Raw genomic sequence first — 27,059 nt, forward strand, 5'->3', positions numbered from 1 at the left:
AAAAAAAAATAAAAATAGCATAAGAAAAAGTGACTGAAGAACTCAAAACCACAAACAAAAAGTGAATTATTCCTCACGTCTGGATCCCCAGAGCTTGTGAGGAGAGACGTCGTGGACGGATGCTGAGGATCATGAAGGCCTTCCCTTCACTGAGACACCTGTCTCCAGAGGATCCTCCTGTCTCTTTCTCTTGTATGTGTATGTGTGTGTATATTGTATCCATAGAGATGAATAAATGTGTGTACACAGTAAAAACAGAAACTGAACATTTTTTTCTTTTAAATGTGGAATTACTCTGCATTACTTAAAGCATGCATACGGTTACCGGGTAATAAATAAAAGTCAGTTTAACACGTCAAAGTGTCGACACATCCAGTTTTACAAATGATCCCATGAGGATTATTAAAAAGAAAGAAAGAAAAAACAAAAAACAGGTTGGCTGTGTTATTGTTTTGGTACATATTGCACCAGTCTCATTACACCAAACATTAGAAGATAATAACATTTGTGAATATTTGTTTTCGTGTGTGTGTGTGTGTGTGTCTGTCTCTGTGTGTGTTTTTATAAGTGTTTGTGAAATAAGCCTGAGGGGAGGATCTGGCTGAGGCTTTTATGGGTAAGACGTGCTGTTGCTATGGCAAACAACAATGCATCCGTCAGATAAAACACTAGTCAGTACATTTGTGCTTGTGTGTGCATGTGTGTGTGTGCGTGCGTTTGTGTATGCATCGCTGCCTTATCCGGTACAAAGACACAGAAAAGGTACAAACAACACATTTTTTGTCAGCCTTTCTTACAGGTATTTGATATCCACTTAATGCCGCTCTGCTGGTGGGACTGATATAATTAACTGAAGCCATCCCTCTCCCTCTCCCTCTCCCTCTCTTTCTTGCATTATCAGGCCGTGGTGCTGAGCACGAGTGAGTAATGTGAGTACATCCAGGCTCTGTAATTGAGTTTATGCACGTCCAATACCAGCCCAAGGTCCTCATGGAGACAAACGACAGAGAGCTCTCTGGCCATGTGCGCGCACACACACACACACACACACATACATACACACACTGTTTTTTCGTTTAGAGAGGAAAAACACAAGGTAGGGAGGTAGAGAAAGCATCAAACAGACCCACAGGTCAAAGGTCGTCATTGCACTGACATCCACTTTACATATGATTGTATTGTTTTTCCTCGTTCACATGTTGTCACGTTGTCTAAAATACACTAAATCCTTAATATCTATAAAGTAAAGTAAAGTAAAATTACATTTTGGGAGGAGGTTGGTGGACAAAAAAGACATTTGAATATGTTTTTATTTTTACTAACAAATGATTAAATGGTAAAGTGATAATGACAAATTATTGTTTACTGCAGCTCTTTCATTTACATTCAGTTGCAGTTTTATTATTATAATCGTTATTATTATTCCCGTACAGTCTATATCAGTAAGGGTGAGCTGTATAATAATTTACTATTATAACATCTGTCTGTGTAGTGCAATGCAAATCAACAGCAACAACAAACTACATCCTTCAAAATGGTAAATTTGAACACCCTAGGTTTCAATTTTTCCCTGTTAAGGGTTGTTAAAAGTTTTCTTGGGAGTTTTTCCTCAGGGCAGAACATGTTGTAATGATGCTGAGACAAACTGTAAAAATGTGCTATACAAATAAAATTGCCTTCCCTTGCCTTGTCTTTAAATCATTTTTAACATTGAACATAATAACTTTATAAAAGGGTGATTTAAGCGTTGCCTATATGTCATGTTTAATATTTTAATCTCCTGTGCAATTACATAACAATTTTGTGATGTATTTTTGACTTTTAATTGCCAAATTACATTTGAATAGATAGATAGATAGATAGATAGATAGATAGATAGATAGATAGATAGATAGATAGATAGATAGATAGATAGATAGACTTAATTGATCCCAAGGGAAATTACAGTGCTGCAGCAGCATTACACACAGTGACAATACAGTGACGATAACAAGTATAAGAATATAAATAACAAACTCTACATAATAAAATAGCAATATATCTTATTGAAATGTGTGTAATCCATTCTTCTTTATCATTCTAATATTTTACTCTATTTTGTCTTAATGTACTTTAATTGTTTACTTATGTTGCTATACTGTCTGTAGAAATTGAATAAAGACATTTGGAAAAAGAAAGAAAGAAGAAATGTGTGTAATATCTATCTTTTAAAAAGTGAGTCCTCACGTGTTGTTTGTGAATATTGTGGGCTGTTTTATTTTTTAAATAAACTGTCATGACAAAATAAAAGTATATAGGGTGGAGGAGAAGTGGGGGTCTCTCTGCTCCTGTGCGCGTCCCCGTGAGTGTTGTGTTGTTGCGGTCCCTCCCTTTCCCCCAATGCGCGACCCCCGAGGCGCGCGTCCGCCGCGGCGGGCGGGCGGCGGGCGGCTGGCCCCGCTGTGTCCGCCAGGGGGCAGCTGTGTCTCGGTCTGAGGCTGCGCCGCTCCCGCTGCATCACAGAGAGGAAAATACCACCAGATGGCGGTTTAGGATTGCTGCTCTTCTCTCAAGGCGCGGTTCCGCTCGCACGGGCCAATTTTCAATATTAAAATACGCACGATATTAAAACGAAAATCGATTTATTATCTCGGAAGGTGATTATCGATTCGGCGATGGTCGTTAAAGGTGAGTGTCTTCGTGTTTTTGTCGTGTTTTGTGCGGTGGGGAAGGGAGACGGAGCACAGATTAAAGATGGTGGACAGCAGACAGGGAAGGCTGGTTGGTGGTGGTGTGTGTTGGGTTGGGGGATGGGCGCTAGCGGCGGCTAACGGAGCTCAATGTGCTTTCTCCCTCTCTCTCTCCCTCACTTACATTATAGCCTAGCGGAGCTGCTGCTGCTGCTGCTGCTGCTTGTTAGCTTGTGAGCTACCTAGCTCCCTCCCCCCCTCTCTAAAATTTTTTCGTTCAAGACAACTTGCCAGAAAGGGGGCAAGTGGTTGCCGGCCTGCTTGCTGTTTTTTTTTTTTTTTTTTTTTTTTTTTGTCAGCTATTTTTTCTTTTTTTGCCCATCCGGCTGCTGGAGTTTGGCTTGTCAACAAATAAAGAGCCATGCGGTGTGACGTGTTTTCTTGCTCTTTCTTTGCAAGGCAGGATTCAGACTGAGCATCATCACATCTCCTTCTCCTCTCTCTCTCATCTGCACAGCCCCGTGTTGTGATGATTGTGTACAGTATTTATTGCCTCACTCCCTCCTGTCCTGCCTGCCTGCCGTGTGCGGGGGCTTTTCTTTCTCTGCAGCTCTTAATGCCACTTGCCACGTAGCTGTTTGACTTTGTTGTCATGAAGCTATGTTTGATTTCTGATTTGCACACGCACATAATATGAACGTGCCACTTTTCCCACCACCACCATGACAACACCATCCCAGCATCCCCAGCTCCCTTCTTGGCTTTCCAAGTTTTTGCAGAGTAGTGGGGGCCACTTTTATTTTGGTTTTTTCTTTACTAATAAAAACATGTTGCTGTGTTTCATATATTTTATGAATGACAGCACGTGAATGCATCTTTTGGGGGGCTTGTGCATGCATGCAACAACATTATTATGGCGCTTTCCCCCCCTTTTTTCTTTTTCTTTTTCTTTTTCTTTTTTTTTTTTTTACCCCAAACCTTCCTTTCCCGCCCCCTTCTTCTTCCTCTTCCTCTGTGCGGGAAGCAGGCAGGCAACACTGACTGAGCTGGGGGGGAAACATGAGTCACATTAGGGGGGATGGGCTCCACAACCAACCAACCAGCCCTACAGGTTTAAACAGGCTCCAGTCTTGGCTCCCCTCCCACACTGACTGACTGACTGACCTGTGTGTGTGTGTTTGGGGAGGGGGCCAGTTGATAGTGGGTCAGACAACCAACCAATCTCACTCAGATTGTTGCATAACTGCTTTGTTTATGGTTTGGCCATGTGATTTTTTCTTTTTTTCTTCTCATCGTCCAGGCTGTCTTGGATTGCTATCTGCAGCCAGCTTCGCCTGCCAACTTATCATTCAGTGTTTCCACCCCGCGCTGCACAAATCACTGTTCATATATCCTGCAGAACAAAGTTAAAGGGATAGTTCACCCTAGAATGATATTTCGCTCATTATCTACTCACCCTCATGTTGACTAAGGGCTGGAAGAAGTGTCAGAGTCCTCCGTCCCTTCTCTGAGTTACAGGGGGTCTCGGCATAGCAGTGCATGTCCATATAACGGTTGCAAAGGGACACCGGAGCTCTTCGTAAAAAAACACGCACAAAAAAACATCCAAATACCTCCATGATGCTCGTATGTAATGTCCGTCTTGTGCTGAAGCCCCAAATTGCGTAATTGTCCCGAAAAAAATTAAATAAGTCTATATTTTAAGCTTGTTTGTAGCGGAAGCTTCTCGAAGCTCCTCTTCCTGGTCCGTCCAAATCTCGCGTGATTCGCAGTAACCGCACTGACGCATGCTGACGCCGGCGCAAATCACGCGAGATTTGGACGGACCAGGAAGAGGAGCTTCGAGAAGCTTCCGCTACAAACAAGCTTAAAATATAGACTTATTTAATTTTTTTCGGGACAATTACGCAATTTGGGGCTTCAGCACAAGACGGACATTACATACGAGCAGCATGGAAGTATTTGGATTTTTTTTGTGTGTGTTTTTTTACGAAGAGCTCCGGTGTCCCTTTGCAACCGTTATATGGACATGCACTGCTATGCCGAGACCCCCTGTAACTCAGAGAAGCCACGGAGGAATCTGAAACTTCTTCCAGCCCTTAGTCAACATGAGGGTGAGTAGATAATGAGCGAAATATCATTCTAGGGTGAACTATCCCTTTAAAGGAAACACATGTTTGTTAGACATTGCAAGAGCTACATTTGGTAAATGGAAGTGGCATTGGTGGCTCCTTGTTTTGAGTTTAGCTGCACATAAGTAGTTTGATTTTTGCTGTGTTGACATAGAGGTGATGTAATTATATCAGGAAACATCATAGGTTCAAATCTTTGTGTATTTTGAGGAAGTGGTTGCATAGGTTTAGGTTTTGTTTTCATGTGGAAGGATATTGTGTCTTAATCTGATGTTACCTTTTGTTTTTATATTATTGTGCGTAAATGTGCGGAATCTGAATGGGGGTCGCTCAGGTGTAATTTCCCATAACAATATCAGTGTGTACAGTGAAGAGACTGGCAGTGGCAGGCCATTTCTTATTGATAGTGATAAATCAACCAGACGTGAGTTTAATCCAAGAGTTAGGTCAACAAATTTACAAACAAATTTCTTTTTCATTTAATTTCATTTATTTGTTTATTTGTAATGGGACTCTGCATATTTATTAACATATGAAAAATTGTTGTAAATATGCCAGATTTAGCTCTGGAGCTAATTTCCATCTAGTCCTCACACCACAACACTGATTTAGAAAAAAAAAGAAATCATTATATCATTCAATATGGCCATAAGCTGCCTTGTTCATTGATTTTCAACATTGCTTAAAAGGCGATCACAGTGTGTGGTTTATTTTTATACCATTATTCTACTGTATTTATGCAAATTAACAATTAGGCTAATAAAAAATGAAATAAAATCAAGACAATTGGATTTTTAATATATTTAACTTCCTGCTACAGTAAAGTGCAGTAAGAGCAGCAATAAATAGTGAGATTAGTTCAATTGGACTTGTTTATTCATTATATCTGAATATTTTGCATGAGAACAATATTGAATGTGTTTGATGGCGCTAACCCTCTGTCCGCTGCATCAATGGGATGTTTGGTTGTTGATATGTGCTCTGACATTTGAGATTTGCACTTTGACAACAACAACATCACACACTGTGACCTTTGGCCCTCTTCTATATGAAGGGCCACAGCGGGGCCGTGTGTGTTTTGATGCCTGAACGCTTTGTAGACAGTGCAGAGGTCTGTTTGCTCTTCAAACCAAGGAGGACCCATAAAAGCTATTGCATTTCCACAGCACCATGTATTTACTATTTATTTTCCAACATCATCATGCATAATTGCACTTGTAACACAATTTACCATCCATTAAACATGAGAACACAGTTTATTTGCATCTCTTAACTGTTGGATTATGTACGTATGTATATACACAGTTGTTCTGACGCCAAACAGAAAAGCTCTGTGTTGTGGTTGCGTTGTCTTTATCCTTGAAGTAGAAAAACAGAGTCTAATAAATATCCTCACAGTTTTATTTCTGTTTGTCGACGGCTCTGTGCACGCTGATGAATATTCAGTTAAACGCTGGCTCGTCCTTGTCTTGGGAATCGAACCCTTTTAAAGCTGACAGTCGGTTGCAAATTTTCTTGCATAACTCTCCAAGAGGGAACTGATTTTTTCAACTTTTAGGGTTAACAACAGTGTAACAGACTGGAAATGAGCCCTCCTCCTCCTTCTCCATATCCCTTGAATGGCTTGGCTCTTTGCCCTTAGTTGCTCTCCTATAGTAAAGCTATAAACTACATAATGGTGCTCATCAGTAGTAGCCACACTGTTGTAATTTTTAAAGTATGAATGGGCAGCAGTTATAAGCAATAGTCGGTGGTAGAGTTGGTTTCACAAGCAAATGTCTTGTGCAGTGGTTGATACTGTACAGAATGATTAATTATCTTAAACATGAAGCTATGAATCAGAGTGGAAAGCTCAGACCTGGATAACTCCACTGCTGTAGTTATGAATTGTACCATTTGATCGTTTTCTTCCTCAGCCATGCAGAGGCTCACGTACAGCGACTCAAGCGTGTGCAGTTGAGTGTGTGTGGTTTTTGTTAGAGCCATATGCTGCTTATAATGACACAGCTCTGGAGATTATGTAATGGCTTTGACATTTGTCAGAGCCTATTACACGGTGACCTTGATTCAAAGATGTTGGCTATAGAAAGAATATTTCCTGTTCCTATTGTTGGCCAGCCTCTGGTGGTGTGAGGCTCAGCGAGAGGGATGTCAAAGCACAAGTGTATATTACTGCCATCTGCCCTCATGAGTCTGTATTCTGTATGTTAATAATAATAATAATAATAATAATAATATGATAATAACGTGCTTAAACTGACTGAATAGAGATAATTGCCCTCCGAAATCCAGTTTCTCTCCATGATTATCTTTATGAAAGTATTACACCAGGTAGATATTTAAAGTTGCTCCAGTGATCTGAATGCATTTTGCATTTTGAATTAGTGCAAACTCATCATTATGCATATAAACTTAGGGCAAACTTGCATTTTTACCTTGTTTTTCTTAGTGACATGTGGTGCTACAGTAAAAGCCCTGCAGCCGCCTCCTTGTGTCTTCATGCAAAAAGCAAAAAGCAAAAGAAATTCCTGCACACAACACTTTCACAAACAGTTTTGTCACCGCCGGCTGGTTTGAGGCTTTCATTGTGATGTGGTTTCCTGTTGTGTAATTATCCACGTTGCTGCTGCTGCTGTCAGACCTGTTAGCTGTGATTCTTCTTGTCGTGTGCATGGGCCCAAGTCAAGTCAGAAGTAGTGACATCGCTGCAAAAACCAAAAGTTGACATTGTTTGCAGGCGCGTGCTGTGGAGTGTCAGTCTGAGTCCATACGCAGAGAAACGAGGATGAGAAATTTACTTTATCAGCCTGATAAGCACAGAAATTGACCTGAATCATCATGTTCCACAACTTCTTTTCTTTTCTTTTTTTAGCACTGGTTGGGTTTGACTCTTGTATCAGCAGCATTTATTAGTGACAGGACTGTGGAGTGTTACACAAGGTTATTATACAAAACAGCTCTCTCAGTTTCACAGTGTTACTGCTCATTGGTCCATGTATAAGCAACGTTATTTACTTTAGTTTACTTTCGGTTTCACTATGCAGCCAAATATCACTTCAGACGCTTTTTTCGTTCAAATTTCCAGCACCAATGAAAATTATTTAAGTAAAATAAAAGTCTATACAAAGACGTGACTGTAATTAATCAAAGAGCCACGTGGAAAACTCATTCACTAAGAGAGGGGAAACATCTGACTCGGTCTACTAATTATTATCAGCCTGTTGGTCCGGCAGCTTTTTCTTTACTCAACCTGGACAAGAAGCTTAGAGACCATTGGCATGTTTCCACATTTACAGATATTTATTCACAGATCAGTGAGGGGAAACATTGATTTAAACCAGAGTGTGGGTGTGTTTGTACTGTTTAAGCTCTTTGTGCTTTATGGTCATTTATTAGCACAGCCAGGTATTCATGTTTTTTTTTTTGTACTGCATGGCTTGAACTGCTCGCTGCTGCTGCTGGTGTGAAAGTGCAAAATGCTGCTTAGCTGAGGCAGATTACATAATATTGCAGTGTTGACACAACGACAGGTCAGATAACATAACGACTGTACCGGCTCTATTTCCAGCTCCATAAAGAAGGAGGAGGAGGAGGAGGAGGAGGAGGAGGCTTAATCTGTATTCAGAGGGTATTTGATAAAGTAATGCTATTCAGCTGTCAGGTTGAGCAAGTAATGAGGCTAGGTGCGTCATGTCAAGTGTGTGTGTGTGTGTTTTGAAGGTGTGTGTGGCTTGTGCACTCTCCCTGGTATTCCTGCAGGTCTCAGTGGTTGCCCAGGCTGAGCAAGCTGGTTTTAAACCTGCAGCTGACACACATACACACACAAAGCAGCCGTGGTTATCACTAGTTTTGGGACGAGTCAAGTGTGTGAAAACAAAAACCCAAGGATTTAGTTTCCTTTCTTTTGTCTTCTTTCTCAATAAAGAACAAGGTTGTCTCTAAATCCGGGCTGTGACAGGATCGTACATGAGCATTTAGTGCGTTTACAAGTCTCAGTGTGGTGAGCTGCTCCTTGGTTACTGGTATTTCTCCCCTATGAAACTCAGTTAGTGTGTTTGTTTTAATGGCTTTGATCTAATTCCTCTGGAAAACCTGGTTAGTCGACTTGCCGAAGAGAAAATAACTGCAGCTCCTACACAACTAAATGCATTTGACACCTGTGCTTTGAAACACAAAGACAGGATGAGATGTTAAATCAGCAGCAGTAGGTGCGGCATGTAGACTTATTAAACCATAAACTGACTTCCCCCAACACAAATAATGTAATGTATTAGGCTTTTATTATTTGTTCCAATGTAAATGACTTGAGTATGTACATTTAGAGGCTCCATAATGAAGCATAAATCTCAAGCTCTTAATGGTTTTTCATCATCTTTTTCTTCTTCTTATTATTACATCCCAGCTTTTTGCAGAGACGATATGAATTCACAAGTAAATCCAAGGACGAACAATCTCCCATCAGTCTGAGTCTGTGATAATGGGGTAGTCGGTGCCAAAGCAGTGGTGTTTTTCACTTTGCAGTTATTTTTGCATGAAGGAAAGTCATGAAAGTCATGAAAGTCATTGACCCACTACTCGTATCACATTTGATTAGAATAAGTCACAACATATGTAAAGAGTTATATGAAATGATGGTATCCTCATGTAGATCACAGGATATTTGGATGTTTGGATGGACGTTGTGTTGTGTTGTGTTGTGTTGTGTTGTGTTGTGTTGTGTTGTGTTGTGTTGTGTTGTGTTGTGCATATGAGTCTGGACAGTTGGGAGATGCTGTGCTGCTGCTCCCACCTGTGATGGCATCGCCCCGCGCTCTGTTGATACCGACAGCTGCTCATTTTTATACGCCGGCGCTGTAACGTGGTGGAGCTTTGTAGCCTGGAACACCTTATTAAAAGACTGAGCCTCAGACAGATGGCTCAGAGAAGAGAAGCGGAGAAGAGAAGAGAAGAGAAAAGAAAAGAAAAGACTCACTGCCACCAGCGTTTCACTTTCCCTCACTTGACTCAATGCAGAGGGAGAGTTGAGTTTGAGGTGGTGAGAAGAACAGTGGGCCTTTGTGTGGAAGGAGCAGATGCAGCTTCTCTGTACGTTTAAGTTAAGATGGTTGGACGCTTTTAATGTTGTGAACAGATATAAAGACAATTTAATATGTGCAGTAATGTATTTGGCTAGCTATAACTCCTCCTGTGTGACATCTTTAAGTGGATGCAGTCATGCAAACAAATAAATGACAATATAATAAAACACAATTGGATTTTTATAGCAGCTAGATACTCTAAGAAGCTGAATTAGTGGGATTAAAGTGGATTAAAGTTGGAATAATACTTCACATTTGAAATTGCACATTCATAAACAGGTTATTTCTATCCAGGTGGCAATAAGACAGTACAAGTGGAACAATAACACGAGAGTAATGCAGACAAGAATGAGGAATGATTAGAATTAATAAAATGCACAAAAGCTGTAAAACAGGAGAGTAAATAAATTAGATAGAGAGGAGAGGATGAAAAATTAATACAGTCGAAAGAATTGAATAAATAATAGTTATAAGACTCAAAAACCAGATGAAGAAAAAAGTACCATAATGAATGAATGTGTTAAAGATCTGAACGCTCTCACTCAGCTGCTCTCAGATCTGTGGGGTCGGCTCTGTCCAGATGGCTTGTAGCATTAAAAACCAAACAGCAGCCTTCACCACCACATAGTGCACATTTCCTTATTCCTCCTCCTAGGTGGAAAGAATTTCTTTTTGGGGCTCTTGGCCAGCGGTATGATGGTGGTGGATGGTGGTGAAGTCCTGCATTTGCATAAACATCGATCGTGAATTGTATCCGATTCCCCCTCCAGGAGTGTGGTGTGCATAGTTTAAAGAGAGAAGGAGAAGGAGAAGGAGAGGTTATGATGCATTATTAATATCTTTGTGGGGGCATTAAAGTTTGCCTCCAGTTTCAGATGCACAGATTGATATCCAGCACAGTTTTTCTTAATAGTAAGTAAATTCTCGCCTCGGCTTTGACTAGTTATTTGTATTTATGTGTTTCCGGGTGGGCCATGCAGATCTAAATTTGGCGCCAGACCTGCTGCAAATCCTCTAGGTGTCATTTACACCAGGCGAGGGGTTAACGGTCGGCTTTGAGCAGCAGCAGCAGCAGCAGCACCTCCTCCTTAGCATCAGCTTGCAGCAGCGTGTGTGTGTGTGTGTGTGTGTGTGTGTGTGTGTCAGCGGTCAGAGCTGTTTGTACACACACTCTTACTTAATATTGATTCACCGACCTGAGCCAAGTGATTTCTCTCGGATGTACAGAGGGGAAATGAAGTGTTGCAAAAAAAAACTGACTTGACAGGGCTCCTTCACAAGTCTGCAGGATATAAATGGTCGTCCCCCTGCTAAATCTTTATTGGTATTGACAGTAAATAAATATGGATGGATTTGTTTGTTTATTCATGGTTGGATAGTTTGTTGCTCGCATTGATTTTCCTGCAGGAGAAGATACAGATACACGACAACAGGCAGAGTTACCGACGATATGTGTTTGTTTTGGTTTTATTTGCTGTTGCCCCTGCATTGAGAAGTCATTACCCCCCCCCCCATCTGCTGTTTTGGCCCGTGTACAGGGGATTAAAGGGGGGGTTTCCCTGCTCACACACTGGCTAACTCCAACAGATTATTTACCCACAAACCCTCCTTTCTTATTCCCTGCCGACTGTGCGTTATTATCTCAGCAGCATAATCATCCACATATGAACCCAACGGTCCAGTGCAGCAGCATCAGACAGACACGCTGCCTCCTCAAGCTGTTGATGTAGCTCGGAAACAAACCGTGTTTGAAGACTTTCTGCAGTCGCTGGTGGAGTCCTAATACTTTATAGTGATTTTATTTACATAGAGAAAAAGCAGTGATGGGTGTCGGGTGCTGAGAAGATGAAGCCTGTTGTTGTGTCTAGTTGTTTGTGCAGCAAAGTCCAAAAGTCTGAGACCACGTAACATTAACATTTCTACTGCTTTTCCCCCTTATAAAGGCATTAATCTCTCAGCCTTCAAGTTATATGTTTCAGCCTATAGCGTCAGACTTTTTCAACAGTTCTTCAGTAGTTTCTGCAGCTAATTCAACTTTGTTTCAATGATTTCTTCAGCTTATTCAGCATTATCTCAAGGAAATTTAAATCGAATGCAACTGGACTTGGTTATTTGTCTAGGAACACGTTTCACCTCATCCAAGAGGCTTCATCAGTTCATGTATGTGTATGACCTGGACAAATGAGAATATTCACAGGCTTATTCAGCATTGCTTCAGCAGTAGCGTTCAGCTGCTTTCAGCATGCACACCATTTCCATTCTTGGAGAAATGCTCTTTCTAGTTTGTTTTAAAATGGTCTTGCCTTGCTTCATCGCACACACACACTGAAACTGAAATCATTTGTAATGTTAGACCAAGTGAATATAGAGTATATGACCAGTTCCTCAAAATGATGTTGTTGTGCAATTTCAGAGTTGCCTTGGTAACTTGTTATTATCACAATAACAATATGATGCTGTTAGTTAAACCACCTTCATCCAGACTTGTGCTGCAGCTGCTGCAGTTTTTAGTGTTTTTTTATTATGCTTTGTGAAATAACAAATTATGATTTAAGTGAACAGAAAAATGGCCATGACTAATCCTGAGAACCTGACATCTTGAAATGTTTATGACCGTTTATAAAAAAAAAAAAGAAACAAGGCTGTAACTGTATCCTATAACTAAATCTGAGCCTCTTCACTGTCCGTCAGTTTATCTGTTCATGGACCGAATGCTTCAGCTCTGTTGTACTGGACAGCGTATCACGGCAGCTTTCACATCCTCTACTCATCTATACTCATGATTTATTTGCATGCACCTTGCAGTAAATGTTAATCCCCCACTAGGGCTTTTTTTTTTTTTTTTTTAAACTGCACAGACTGAGCAGCCTCTTCTCCTGCTCGGCTCAGCTCAGCTCGGCTCTGGCAAACTCTGCAAGCTGCCAAAGATCCAAAGTGATTTAACGATGAGAAATGAAACAACAAGTCTGGAGTCGGACTGTGACCAGTTCAGATGTTCAAACTCCAAAAAGAGAAAGAGAAGGAGGATGCAGGTTTAATTTACCGACTAATAGGTATAAGCGATGAAAGCAGCAAATTGCTGTGAAACTGATTATTGCTGACAATGACATTCTCGCGCAATTAATTAATTAAAAATAATGACAGAAGCCTCAAATAAATGTTCTGAATGAATGAACCACCTGCTTCAGTCAACGCTCACCAGCCTCTTATTCTACTACTGCTACTTCTTCTTCCTACTACTACTGCTACTGCTACTTCTTCTTCCTACTACTACTGCTACTGCTACTTCTTCTTCCTACTACTACTGCTACTACCAAGTATCTTTGCTACTACTGTACTTCTTCTTCTACTACTGCTACTTTTTTCTTCTTCTTCTTCTTCTTCTTCTGCTACTACTACTACTATTACTACTTCTACTACTAGGTTCTACTACTGCTACTTCTACTACTACTACTACTACTACTACTACTTCTACTACTACTACTACCGCTACTTCTACGTTCTACTACTGCTACTTCTGCTACTATTACTACTTCTACTTCTAGGTTCTACTACTGCTACTTCTACTACTACTACTACTAGGTTCTACTACTACTACTTCTACTACTGCTGCTACTTCTTCTTCCTACTATTTTTTTTTTCAAAGTATATTTTTTGGCTTTTCATGCCTTTTATTAGACAGGACAGTTGAGAGTGTGACAGGAAACAGGAGGCAGAGAGGGGGGAATGACACGCAGGATAGGGCCACCCGACGCGGGATTCGAACCGGGGCCGCCTGCAGTGAGGACTATAGCCTCAACATATGGGGCGGGTGCTCTACCAACTGAGCTAAACACCGCCCCTTCTTCCTACAATTTATCCTACTACTACTTCTACTACTGCTACTTCTACTACTACTGCTACTTCTTTTTCTTCTACTTCTACTACTACTACTACTGTTTAGTTTAGCTTAGTTTATGATGTCGAGGAGGACAATCATAATTAATTAACTGTATCAATAACAGTAAAACTTCTTCTTCGTCCACTACCACTACTACTTCTTGTTCTTCTAGCCTAGTATTTCTTTCTCTGCTTCTACTTCTTCTACTACTACTTCTTCTTCTGCTTCTACTTCTTCTTCCTCCTCCCTGAGTCTCAGTCTGTATCTGGCCGGTCATTATTCCTCTCAGCTGTCTCTCTCTCTCTACTTTATGACTATACTTCTTTTTTTTTTTTTTTTTGCTTTGACATCTGCCTTCTCAGATTAGTGAGCTTCTGCCGCTCTGCTGAAACCTTCGACGTGCCGCTAGATCATTAGAAAGTAATAATGGGTGTGCGGACTAATAGCCTCTGCAAGGGGTGTGTGTGTGTGTGTGTGTGTCAGTTTGTGTTTGTGTGTGTGTGTGTGTGTCAGTTTGTGTGTGTGTGTGTGTGTGTGTGTGTGTGTGTGTGTGTGTGTGTGTCAGTTTGTGTTTGTGTGTGTGTGTGTGTGTGTGTCATGCCCGTCTATTAGAAGTGAATATGAGCCAGACTGGAAAATCTGGGCCAAGGTGAGAGAAGGAACCCAGACAGATGAGAAAAAGAACAAATGAGTCTTTCTCCCCCTCTCCTCCCCCCTCTGCACTGCTGTCACACTTTCTCCCCTTCCTCCTCCCCCCTTTTTGCCCTATCTCTCCCCCCTTCTCCCCCCTCCTCGCTCTCGCAGCTCCATTTTGCGTCAGCTGCAGCCGACGAGCCGGCAGCCATTGCACAGAGAGAGAGAGAGAGAGAGAGCGAGAGAGAGGTGGAGAAACATTGTCTCCTCTCTGTCATATCCTCCTTCTCCTGGAAAGCCTCTCCTCCTCTCCATAGCCTTGCCCCCCCCACCCCCACTTTTTTTTTGCTTATGATCTATTTATCCTTTATTCACAGGAGGTATTTCTCAGGAGATAGAGAGGATGGGGGGGTGAGAAAAAAAATCTATTTTTCAGTAGAGATCTTATCAGTTTGTGCAGTTCACACACCATCATCCTTCCCCTCCCCTCCTCGTCTGCTGCCATCAGGCTTTGTGTGCTGCAGAGAACGAGCGTACAGTGGCAATAACAGATGGCTGTGTGTGTGTGTGTGTGTGTGTGTGTGTGTGCGCGCACAGGAAGATGACTATGTGTCTGACTCTGTGACTTCAGTGTGTCGGATGGGTAATCTCCCGTGTGACATAATCATAATCTGGTTAAACCAGACGACCACAGCTTGGCCTCCAGGCTGCTCCACATTACGAGGCCGAGGCTCTTTGGTCTCACTATGTATGGGAAGCTGGCAGTGTTATAAAGTGCAATTATTGTTTTTTCGGTGGTTCAGTGTGCGGCAGCGGCGGCCCAGAGGGACTGATTGTGGTTCAAGCTCATAAGTCAGACTCTGGTCGGCCTTTTATTGTGTGTGGGTTTTTCTTTAAAAAGGCTTCAGGACAGGACGTGTTTATTCTTTTTCTCATTTCTCGCTCTTGGAGTTCACAGTTTCATGATCTTTTTACGCCGTTTGTCAAAAACCTCCTCTCTCTAACACAGCTTTTCAACATCTCTCGGCTTATTGTTGTTCTAGTTTTAACAGGCTGGTTGGTTGGTGGCGACTGAACTGTTTTGGTTCACTCTGTCCACTTCCACTGTGACAGTTGTGGCCTCGGCGGCCGGGCAGGCAGCTGTTACAGTCAACAAGCTCTACAAAACCCGCCGTACCCCGCTCTCACATGGAAACAACTGAGCGATAACGAATGCCAGCCAAGTTAATTTGGCTTCGTAGCAAACATGGAGCGAATCTACCAACAAGTGGTAAATATTGCACAAGTTATAATAGGAGACGCTTATGTGCCAACTTATTGCGATATAACTCAAGCTGTCATCAGAAGACAGTGGCGTGAAAACACAGTTTTGATGAAGATACAGATGCACCTAGCTAGCATTAAAGGGATAGTTCAACATTTTGACAAATTGGCCCATTGCCATAATCCCTATAGTTTTAGCAGTAGGTTCGTTACCTTTAATTGTCGGTGCAAGGTATTTTGAGAACGGTGGAGCAGAGCCGCGAGCTGCTCTACGCTACGGAGGCTCATGGGATTTCTTGGTTTCTCTCATCAAACTCATCAAATACACAATCCAACAACTCCAAAACACTCTGGTGGACAAGTTGTGACCTGCACATTCACCACGCTATGAGATGATAACAGAACGTTACCAGACAGAGTTGTTTTAGAGGTAAATGCAGAGACTGCTTGCTGAAAAACTGTCTCCGACGGGAACGTGTATCAGTGGTTTTGCATGAATTTGCCTCTAAAACAACTCTGTCTGGTAATGTTCATTATTTCATAGCGTGGTGAACGTGCAAGTCACGACTTGTCCACCAGAGTGTTTTGGAGTTGTTGGATTGTGTATTTGATGAGGGAAACCAAGAAATCCCATTAGCCTCCGTAGCGTAGCTCTGAGCAAAATAGCTTGCACCGACAATTAAAAGTAATGAACCTACTGCTATGACTATGGCAGTGGGCCAATTTGCCAAAATGTTGAACTATCCCTTTAAATAAAGAAAGAAGATAATTCACATTTATCCAACAAAGAACTGTTTCTATCAGCATATTTCACATAAAAGTCTTTAATCGATCAAGAAGAAATCCGATGAGATCAACAGTACAAACTTTTTGACGTTAAATTGAATTTTACTGTTTCCACAAGGCATTTTTTATTCAATATAACTCAATGTGCATATAAACATGTGGATGGAAACATTGCTACAGACAGACTATCCAGTGAACGTACTGGAGCTTTTGGCAGCTGAAGAGTCGTGAATTTCCCCTCAGGAGTTGGTGGAGGCCAAAACAGAGTTAAAACGAGAGAGAGAGAGAGGATAATGGATTTACATTTCTCTGCTTGACCAGAAAACCACAGCTCAGATGAATACTAATATTAACCCTGTGTCTGCTGGATCAGATGTCTTAAATAACCAGCTGTTTCCCAACAGGACAGCCAAATCAATTTAGTCATACAGTGGTACATAGCATGTCAATACTGGCCTGTGGGAAGTTTCCACTCCTCATGAGCAGCCAAGAATACACTTTTATTGACCAGAAACACACACACATGTATATATTCAGATGTCATATGAGACATAAAAAGCCAAATAATCACATTTCAATGGTTGGGCAGGAGCTCAGATTCAGAGGTGTTGATCCTCTAATCGTTCCAACTCTGGTATAAAACTGCACAAGTAAAAAAAGCAGAGGAACTGGCATCATTAACGCCAGCTCTGCTTCCACTCAAGCGTGTGTGACAATGAAACTGTTCACACAATACCAGGAATTCAAGACCATGAATTTCATTATATAGCCTACACCTGTGGGTTTTCTTTTTTCTTTTTGTATTTTTTCCCCCTCTGCTGCAACGTGCTGAAAAGGCCTTTTTATCGCACCTCTTTTTCAGATTTAGATCCATTATCCATTAGCTACATCCGCGCCGTCTTCCCCTCTGCGCAGCTCAAACACTTAAAGATCAGTAATGATGATGATGACACATTTCCCACTTCAGGCTTCCCACGTCTGCATGGCCATAAACATATTCAGTGTTACATATTTGCCAAGGATGAGGAGAGACGGCAGAGAGAAGCAGCTGAGCAGCAGGAGCAGCGGGAAACACTGATTTCAACTCTTTTGTCTACTGAGAGCTCTGGCAGCCTTTAAAGGGATAGTTCACCCAGGAGTTATCCGTGGCTTCTCTGAGTTACAGCAGAGTCTCGGCGTAGCACTGCATGTCAATATAACGGTTGCAAATGGATACCAACTGTCTTCGTAACAAAAAGACACACCAAAAAACATCCAAATACCTCCATGCTGCTCGTATGTAATGTCCGTCTTGTATTGAAGCCCCGAAATGCGAAATTGTTCTGAAAAAAATTAAATAAGTCTATATTTCAAGCTTGTTTGCAGCGGAAGCTCCTCTTCCTGGTCCGTCCAAATATCGCGCGATTTGCGCTGACGCCGGCTTCAATACAAGACTTCGGTACAATACGGGGCTTCGATACAAGATGGACATGACATACGAGCAGCATGGAGGTATTTGGATGTTTTTTGGTGTGTCTTTTTGTTACGAAGACAGTTGGTATCCATTTGCAACCGTTATATGGACATGCACTGCTACACCGAGACCCCCTGTAACTCAGAGAAGCCACGGAGGACTCTGAAACTTCTCCCAGCCCTTAGTTAGTCGACATGAGGGTGAGTAGATAATGAGTGCAATTTGAATTTGGGGTGAACTATCCTTTTAAGCTCAACAGTATCTTTAATGTCGCCGATATTTCAGCTCGTGGGGATCGAGAAAGTACAGAAGATATCATTTTAAGCAGTGTGTATGTATGATGTAACACACACTCACTACTGTCTGTGGACTTTGACATGAAGGATGTGCATTTCACCTCCTCTACGTCTCCGGTTGTAAAAGCAGTGACATCACTTTATGGCCGTTTTCACTAGAGCTGGCAGGTGCTGGACTGAATGCATTATCAGACAGTGTTGGAGCTGCACTAACTTGGCCCCCGGTCTGCCTTTCTTTCTTTCTTTCTTTCTGCAGTTGGCAAGACAGAAAGAAAGAAAAATGTCACAAAATGTAGAATATAAAAGCATAAATCAAAGTGTACAACATGTGCATGTGTTGCAATGAGTCAGAAGGACACACTACCTACCTACACTTCCTCTTTGTAGCTGGTTATTGGTGCAGGTTGCTCCCTGCTGTTTCTCTTCCTCCCCTCACACATTACTTCAGAGGAAACTCCACCTGTTTGCGTTGCATCTGTCTTGGATGTTTCTCTCCGAACTGGGTCTCCCGTCTTCTTCTTTTCTTTTCTTTTTTTTTTTTTATCTCGAATGCTCTGCAGCGTCTTGACTAGAAGACATTTCATCTGAAGCAATTAGTTTTCATACGCTGACACCAGAGCGGCGGGGCACACTTCAGTAAGAGTTCGAGACGTGGATGAATGCAGCCGGTTTGCAGGCGAATACGATGATTATTTTTGTTTTGTTAAGTTTGAAACGAGGCAAATAAGTGCAGAAAATACCAAGAGAAATAAGAAAGTGAGACAAGAAATCACAGAAATTGCAGCTTATAACAAATTTAAAAATACTCAAGCACATTATTTATAACACTTAGTCCCATATTTCTCCTGCTCAGAGAGCCATCGTTGCACATTTTCAATCATGCACTACGTTATGAACGGGACACCAGCTGCTTATTCCCTTCCAGTCAGTTTTATCAAGTCTCTCTCTCCATCTCTTCCAAAATGTGCGTTCTTCTTGCCAATGTTTGTCTTTTGCCAGTCCTAAATCCTCACTTACAGTCTGTAAATGAGCAGCATAAATGTTAGATTAAACTGTTAGATATATTAGAATCAATTTAAGGCCATGTCAGTGTAATGTGGTCGGAGCAGCTCGTTATCACAGACACTCCACCCACCGTGAAAATCAACTCGGCTCTTTCATGTTCCTTCTCTTACACTCTGCAGTGTGAATCTAGACGCTTCTTGTGAGGCTGCCACAGTTTTCCCGACCTGCACCCAATTAACAAACACATCGAGCTGTTGAAGAAATATTTTCTCTTTGAACCACGAAAAGGTTAAGATGGAGTTATTGGAGGCTATCTAGAGGAAATCTGTTTATCCACAGTCGACTTTTTGAACGAGTGAAGAGCGGCGGCTTCTCACATTGACCTTTTTTAAGTGGTTTTAAAAGCTCAAAAGTGAAAATCTGCTGCGTTATTTTCCAATGTTTAATACCAATAAATGGCTCTTCTTCTTCATAACATGCACAGGCGCATCTCAATACATTATAATACCATGGAAAGTTCAAGTCAAACAGCCCCAACCAAGTATTGAGTGCATATAAATGGACATACTTTTCAGAGGGCCAACATTTTAATATTAAAATGCTTTTTTTGATTGGTCTTTTGTAACATTCAGTTTTTTTTAGCTCCTGACTTTTAAGCCATAATCATTACAATTACAAGAAAAAGAAGACTTGAAATGTTTCATTCTGCGTATAATGGATCCGTATGTGTTTAAACTTTTCCATGATATTATAATGATGAGATGCACTTGTATGTGCATTTTGAAACTATGTTTAGGCTTATAGTATAATAGTGGAATAAAATGATCAGAAATAGACGATTCAGTCCAGTATTTTGCAGATGTGAACTGTGTGAAACGCCTTAGACTAAACACCACACCACCGTATCTGATGCAGACACAGGACTCGGCCTCGGTACAACGAGGCAGCAGAGAAGTCCGAGACGACTGAAATATTTAAAGATGACATGATTTACTGATGGTACCGTTGGCTGGACCCGGTCGGTCCTGCAGCTCCTGAATGTTAAAAACTGAGCAGATTACTCAGTGTTGAACTATTGACTGGATGTTGGCCACTCGCCAGCTTGTTTCTGCAGAACAGAAAAGTCCTCGGATTCACCAGTGTTTTTTTTGTTTTGTTTTGTTTTGTTTTTTTACCTTCATTGGCTTGTGATGGCTGCACTGAAGTACATAATGAGTGTCAGGTATCCGCTGGTTGACATTCACAGCGCTGCTCAGTCATTTCCTGCGACTGCTTCTCCTTTTTAATTACATCTGCGTTCGTTGGAGCTAACAGCTTCTCACTGAGTCTTCCAGGCATAATGGCTTTGACCTTGTACACTTTATTTAATGAAATCTGTAATACACAATCTCTTAATGTTTTATTTCCTGACTTTTGGCAGAGGCCGTAATAAGAGTTGTCACCACTGGCTTCCTCTTTCCGTCCGTCGCTTTTTGTGCTCTTGAACCCGACCGAAATGGCATGATACGTTTTTTATTGTTTTTTTTTCCAAAATTGTTCAACTTTTGCTTTTATTACATGGTTTATAAATCAAATTAATCACACAAACATAATGTAATGTGTCAGGTTAGTGTGTTTTATAGGAGCTTGTGGACAGATTTACATTCAGACAGAGCCAGAGTCTCCTCATATTTAACAGTCTCATATAAATCTTTACTTAAGTCAATGAGTGTATTTTCCAAAAATGTTGAACTAAAGGTGAGAACTATAGACTGTATTTGGCTGTTATGAAGATTAACTCATTGATATATTGCAGAATTATCTGATGGTTATTTTCTGGCCTGGTCCAGTGCAGTTCATGCACTTTATGGTCGTTATAATAGCGCTTATAAACAACAAAAAAATAGTCATCAGAGTAGTTTTATAATGTTATAAACGCAGGTTGTTACAGAACGGAAACCACTGAATGCAGTGGTTTCCGTTCTGTAACAACCTTCGTTTGTGTTTCAAATGTGAAAGATGAGTAACGAGGTAAGAAACAACAACAGAGGTGAGGAAAACCACAGAAACGCCGGTGACACGTAAGCAATTTGTTCTTGAGCCGAGAGCTGCACACGAGGCCGTCGGACTTGATTACAGCCTGTTTGTCTCACATCCAGCTGCCGCGCTGATGTTTAACACATACTGTAGTAGACGTCTGGAGGGCTGTGACGTCCAACCAGGTGCTGCAGACGGCTGCACACACATCACACACATCACACACTGTCTCCCTCCTCCTCTCCTTCTTCTCTCTTCTGGTATTTGTAGAACAACTGCTAATTGCTACTTTGCTTATCGTCAGCACTTTTATGCACATTTCACTTGAGGATTTGTTTTTTAAAGCAACAGTACGAGGCGTCTGCTGAGCTCGTGGTGCGTTCAGGACACACTTCCTCAGACTCTGACCAGCTGTCAGGACGGTTAACCCTCGCTGGTCCACCAAATTTCAAGTTAATTGAGTCAGTTTAGATGTATTTGGGCTAAGATAGTCCACCAGTGAAGAGTGAAGCAGTAGAAACACCTCCCAGAGCCGTTCCTACAAGCCCCGTTTCCACTGCAGGAGCTAATTTTACAGGGGGCTGTTGGCGTGCGTCTCCTTGGTAGGAACCACCGCCAAAGGAGGATCTCACGGAAGTTTTTTAAAGATACTTTTGGGATGTTTGTTGCCTTTATGTGTTGCGAGACAGGGAAGAAGTGAGAGAGACATGCTCTAAAGATCGTCTCGGTCAGTTCGTCAGCGCTTCAACGTGGGACGTGCTCTCTAACCACTCTTCCAACCAACGAGCACCCAAGTCTCCCAGAAGTTTTACGGGGGTTAAACGAGTCTCTGACTTGGGGTAGGTTACTCTGAGCGGCCCTCCGAAGAATTCTCCGGGTGGGGCTTGAGGTTTTACTCGGTGCTGATTGGGTAAACTCAGAGCGGGATGTGACGCAAACAGGAAGAGGCAAAATAAGCAGCACTTTTAGTTGAGTATTTTTACCTTAAAGGGATAGTTCAACATTTTGGCAAATTGGCCCATTGCCATAATTGCTATAGTCATAGCAGTAGGTTCGTTACCTTTAATTGTAGGTGTAAGCTATTTTTAGTACAGCGGAGCGCAGCAGCTGGCTGCTCAGAGCTACGCTATGGAGGCTAAGGGAATTTCTTGGTTTCCCTCATTAAACTCATCAAATACAAAATCCCAAAACTCCACAGCGCTTTTGTAGACAAGTTGTGAGCTGCACAACCACCACGCTATGAGATAATGACGGAACGATACGAAACAGAGCCGTTTTCGAGGTAAATTCATACAAAACCGCTGATGCGTGTTGCGTTCAGGGACAGTTTTTCAGCAAGCAGTCTCCGTATTTACCCTGTATTTACCTCGAAAACCGCTCCGTTTTGTATCGTTCCGTCATTATCTCATAGCGTGGTGGTTGTGCAGGTCACAACTTGTCTACAAAAGCGCTGTGGAGTTTTGGGATGTTGAATTTGATGAGTTTAATGAGGGAAACCAAGAAATTCCCTTAGCCTCCATAGCGTAGCTCTGAGCAGCCAGCTGCTGCGCTCCGCCGTACTGAAAATAGCTTACACCTACAATTAAAGGTAATGAACCTACTGCTATGACTATAGCGATTATGGCAATGGGCCAATTTGCCAAAATGTTGAACTATCCCTTTAACTATGCTACATTTTTGCCTTAATGAAACAGCTTCAGGGTAATTCTGATGGTTAAATCAATGACTTTTAACTAGTTCTAGGGAGAATGGAGGCTCTCTGCCTTCCACCTCCATGTATCGCTTCATGGATTTCACGCCGGCTTCTTTGTAAACAAATGCACATTGCCGAGAGGAGGGTTAGCAAAACAGCGGAAAAGTGACCAGACTTGCAAAGTTCCCCTTTAAAACCCAGCAGAATATGAGTGTTAGTAGAAAGTGTCTACTTTACAGTGCAGCAGCAGTAAAAGAAAAACTGTTGCACATTGATTACGTCGCCTCAAGAGTCTTGTCTGTCCTATTCGGTGAGAGGACGATCCTGTAAAAAGTTCCCGCCTCCTAAATTTTTACCAGGAACTTCCTCAGTGGGAAAACGAGACCATGGACATGACGTTTACTTGTCAGTTCTCAAACTAAGAGCAAGAGCCCCCCTGCAATTAGAAAAACTGCCGACTGTGTGAAAGCTGCAGAGTCGTGCCAGGAGGAAACCCGCCCTGTGGTTTACAGTCAGCTGATAACGGCTGACGATGATTGTTGCAGACTCTCCACAAGCTGAAAGAGTTCAGATAAATCGTTTTTTTTTTCTTTTTAAAGGAAAGTAATGAAAGTGATAAGCAGAAAACGACTCCATTTGAGGTCTGTACTGTACGTTGCCACGGAAACCAACCAAAGGCTGATTTCTTTTTTCACGCTTTTTAACATTTTTATTTTTCCTTCAGTCAGTTTTTCTTTTTTAATAATGAAGACAAATTGTTGTTATTACACACACAGAGAGCTCAGTGGTTTTGAATGGAGCCACTGCACAGATGAGAAGGACAAAAAACAGAAAAAAGGAAGGAGGGTGTTGAAGTTAATCCACTTCAGAGTGAGCTCAGTGTAAAACATCAGCTGAGCCAGTCGGTGGCTACAGTGCACAGAGGCTGGAGGAACAAAGTTAAGCAGCTTTAGCTCGTGCCAGTCAGTCGTAGCCTATAGCGCTGCAACATAACGACAGGAGGAGGAGGAGGAGGAGGGAAAACCTCTGCAGCTTCACTCCAGCCGCCTCGACTCACTCACTTATTTTAATTGTAGACTTGTCAACAGTTCAATAAGCGATACAGTAGTGGATATTTCCCCCCTCTCCATAAGTGGCTTTTACTTTCCACAGCTTTTCAGACTCGAGCTCTTTCAATCACTGTAATACTAAATATCACTGCAGGATTCATGCCTATGTAGCTCATTAATTTCAAGTTAAGTATGCCCTTGTGTATTGAAAGAGCCGAGGTGAGCTGGGGAGACAGTGAAGGGAAAACACACACACAGACACACACACACACACACACTGATTCCTGGTTGAGACGTGTGTTGTTTTCTGTGTGCGTTGCTGCACTCTGCTCCTCCTCAGAGAAAAATGATTTAGCAGATATGTTGAGCGCTGTAGTTAATGATGCATGATGGCACTGTGGTTAAATGCATGAAGAGGGGGGAAATGGTTCTCAGCTGCACAGGATGTAGTATAAATATATATAATATACTGTATGTGGCCACTGACCAGCAGCTTGTCTTGCGTTCTCCTAAATTTAAAAGTTTGCGTGCAGCCAGAGCTGGAAATAGTCGCTCTCCCTCTCTTGGAGACGCTGCTGTGGAAATGCTTGTTATGATATTATGGCTCAAGAGAGAGAGAGAGAGAGGAGGAGATGAGCTTAATTGTTAGCTGTCACTTTGGCTTTACAAGCTGTGAAGTATAACTCTGGACAGATCGCCCTGGATCGTCCTGACCCTCGAGCTCAGAGCGAAGTAGAAGTTTAACCAGAGAACAGGAATCTCAACTTTTCCATCCTAACTTTGCATTGAAGTGGAGCTATGCAAGTCCGGTTGCTTTTACGCTATTTTTGCTAACCTTAACCCTGCTGTGATTAAAAAATTTAGATTATCCCACCAATATTGATTTCTTAAGTCTTCCTATATTAAAAGATTAGTGTTGTGTTGTTTAGAAATTAATGCAAACGTGTTTTATTTGCATTTTTTGAGGTCTGAAAACACCACATCTTTTCTTTTGTTATTTTGACCAGTTGTCATTTTCTGCCAGTAAATGCTCTAAATGACAATATTTTCATTTAAAATTTGGGAGAAAAGTTGTTAGTAGTTAATAGAATGAAATAAAAATGTTCATTTTACCCAAACACGTACCTATACATACGTAACACCAGAGAAACTGATCATTTTGCAGTGGTCTCTTAATATTTCAGTTTTGAAGGCTCTATGCTCCATTGTAATACATTTGCACACAGGCGCACATACACACACACACTGTATTGTTTATTAAAAAAAAGTTATTGTTATTTGTCCTTGTGTTATTCTGTTATTCGTAGTTATTCTGGCAGATTTTTTTTGCATTATTTCATTCATGCATGCAAGAATAGGTGCGAGGTTGGTCTTAAATTTCATTGGACGTGGTCTTAAAAAGGTCTTAAAAAGTCTTGAATTTGAATTGAGGCTCTGATCTTGCAAAGTTGGTTTTCAGGCCAGAGAACCTCCAAAACATTTAACCATCACAATACTCCGAAGCTGTTTAATAAATTAATTATTTAGATTTAATAAAGGTAAAACAATCTTGCATAGTTCCTCTTTAGCGATTGCACTTCTTTAAAAAAAACAACCCTATTTCAAGTTCCTCAGCATAAAAACTTGAACACTAACCGACAGGGCAGGCGTGTGTCTGCTTCATTTGAATAAATATCTGGGGGCTGATAGTCGTTTTCCCTCGTCGTGCATCTCCCTACATTTATAGTAATATTGCAGCGAGTCCTCTTGACACTCCTCTTGTCCTCTCGTCGACTCGTAGCTCACTCTGACGCTCTGCTTTGTGTCAGCCACCTACCTGAGGCCACACACACATAAAACGCTGCTGTAAAAACAGGCAAATTCTGTTTTGCAGCTGAATTAACATGACAATAAAGCCACTGACTTGCAAACAGCCGGTAGTAACTGTAAGCCAGCCTTTTTTCCTATTCAGCCTTTTTATGCACCAGCAGCACAGCAGAGAGAAAATGAAATGAATGATAACACATAGTGGACTTTACAGCAGCAGCGGGCCGTCGTTTATCATTAATCTCCATCAGGTCGTCTGGAGTTGTTTGTACTTGGAAGCTTACAAGTCATTTCTATGTAAATGAGCAATAAATCGTAGGAGGATTAGTTTTTTTTTTTTCTTGGTACGACCTCAAATCTGATTTATTTCCCTGCTTTTCTTCTTTGTTCTGTCCTAATCCCATTTATACAAGAAACATTTACATACTCCTCTCAAAGGTGGTCCCAGTGGGAAGTGGTAATAACCGGCTTTAGCTCACCGGTGCTGCCACCAATTGTTTCACATCATTTAATATTGACAGTAGTAGAGCCAGGAATAGACACACACACAGAGAGAAGGCTTTATTGATGGCAACACATTAGGACGTGTACAGTATCTGAGCAACCATCCTCTTTTTCTTAAGCCTTCCTTGCTTTATCTTTCTTTCTTTCTTTCTTTCTTTCTTTCTTTCTTTCTTTCTTTCTTTCTTTCTTTCTTTCTTTCTTTCTTTCTTTCTTTCTCTGTCTTTTTACTTCTTTCTTTCTTTCTTTCTTTCTCTCTCTTTCTATATTTCTTTATACCCTCTCTCTGTCTTTTTACTTCTTTCTTTCTTTCTTTCTTTCTTTCTACCTACCCTCTCTCTGTCTTTTTACTTCTTTCTTTCTTTCTTTCTTTCTTTCTTTCTTTCTTTCTTTCTTTCTTTCTTTCTTTCTTTCTTTCTTTCTACTATCTCTCTGTCTTTTTACTTTTTTCTTTCTTTCTTTCTTTCTTTCTTTCTTTCTACCTACCCTCTATCTCTCTTTTTGCTTCTTTCTTTCTTTCTTTCTTTCTTTCTTTCTTTCTTTCTTTCTTTCTTTCTTTCTACTATCTCTCTGTCTTTTTACTTCTTTCTTTCTTCCTCTTTCTATATTAGGCCTACTTTATACCCTCTCTCTGTCTTTTTACTTCTTTCTTTCTCTCTCTTTCTTTATTTCTTTCTATACCCTCTCTCTGTCTTTTTGCTTCTTTCTTTCTTTCTTTCTTTCTTTCTCTTTCTTTCACTATCTCTCTGTCTTTTTACTTTTTTCTTTCTCTTTCTTTATTTCTTTCTACTATCTCTCT

The 27,059-nt window shown here is 41.3% G+C and overlaps 1 protein-coding gene across 1 annotated transcript in view; it reads left to right on the forward strand.

The window, feature by feature from the left end:
• The first annotated feature begins 2,385 nt into the window (after positions 1-2,385).
• stag1a (STAG1 cohesin complex component a) overlaps positions 2,386-27,059 on the forward strand; it is a 53,905-nt gene continuing 29,231 nt past the window's right edge. Inside the window, exon 1 of the mRNA XM_085766675.1 lies at positions 2,386-2,667. The gene's annotated coding sequence lies outside the window, so the exon portion shown is untranslated. The remainder of the gene's footprint in view (positions 2,668-27,059) is intronic.

This window comes from Trachurus japonicus, chromosome 22 (genome assembly GCF_045865225.1).
Source record: "Trachurus japonicus isolate A0001 chromosome 22, Traja_1.0".
Lineage (NCBI taxonomy): Eukaryota > Metazoa > Chordata > Actinopteri > Carangiformes > Carangidae > Trachurus > Trachurus japonicus.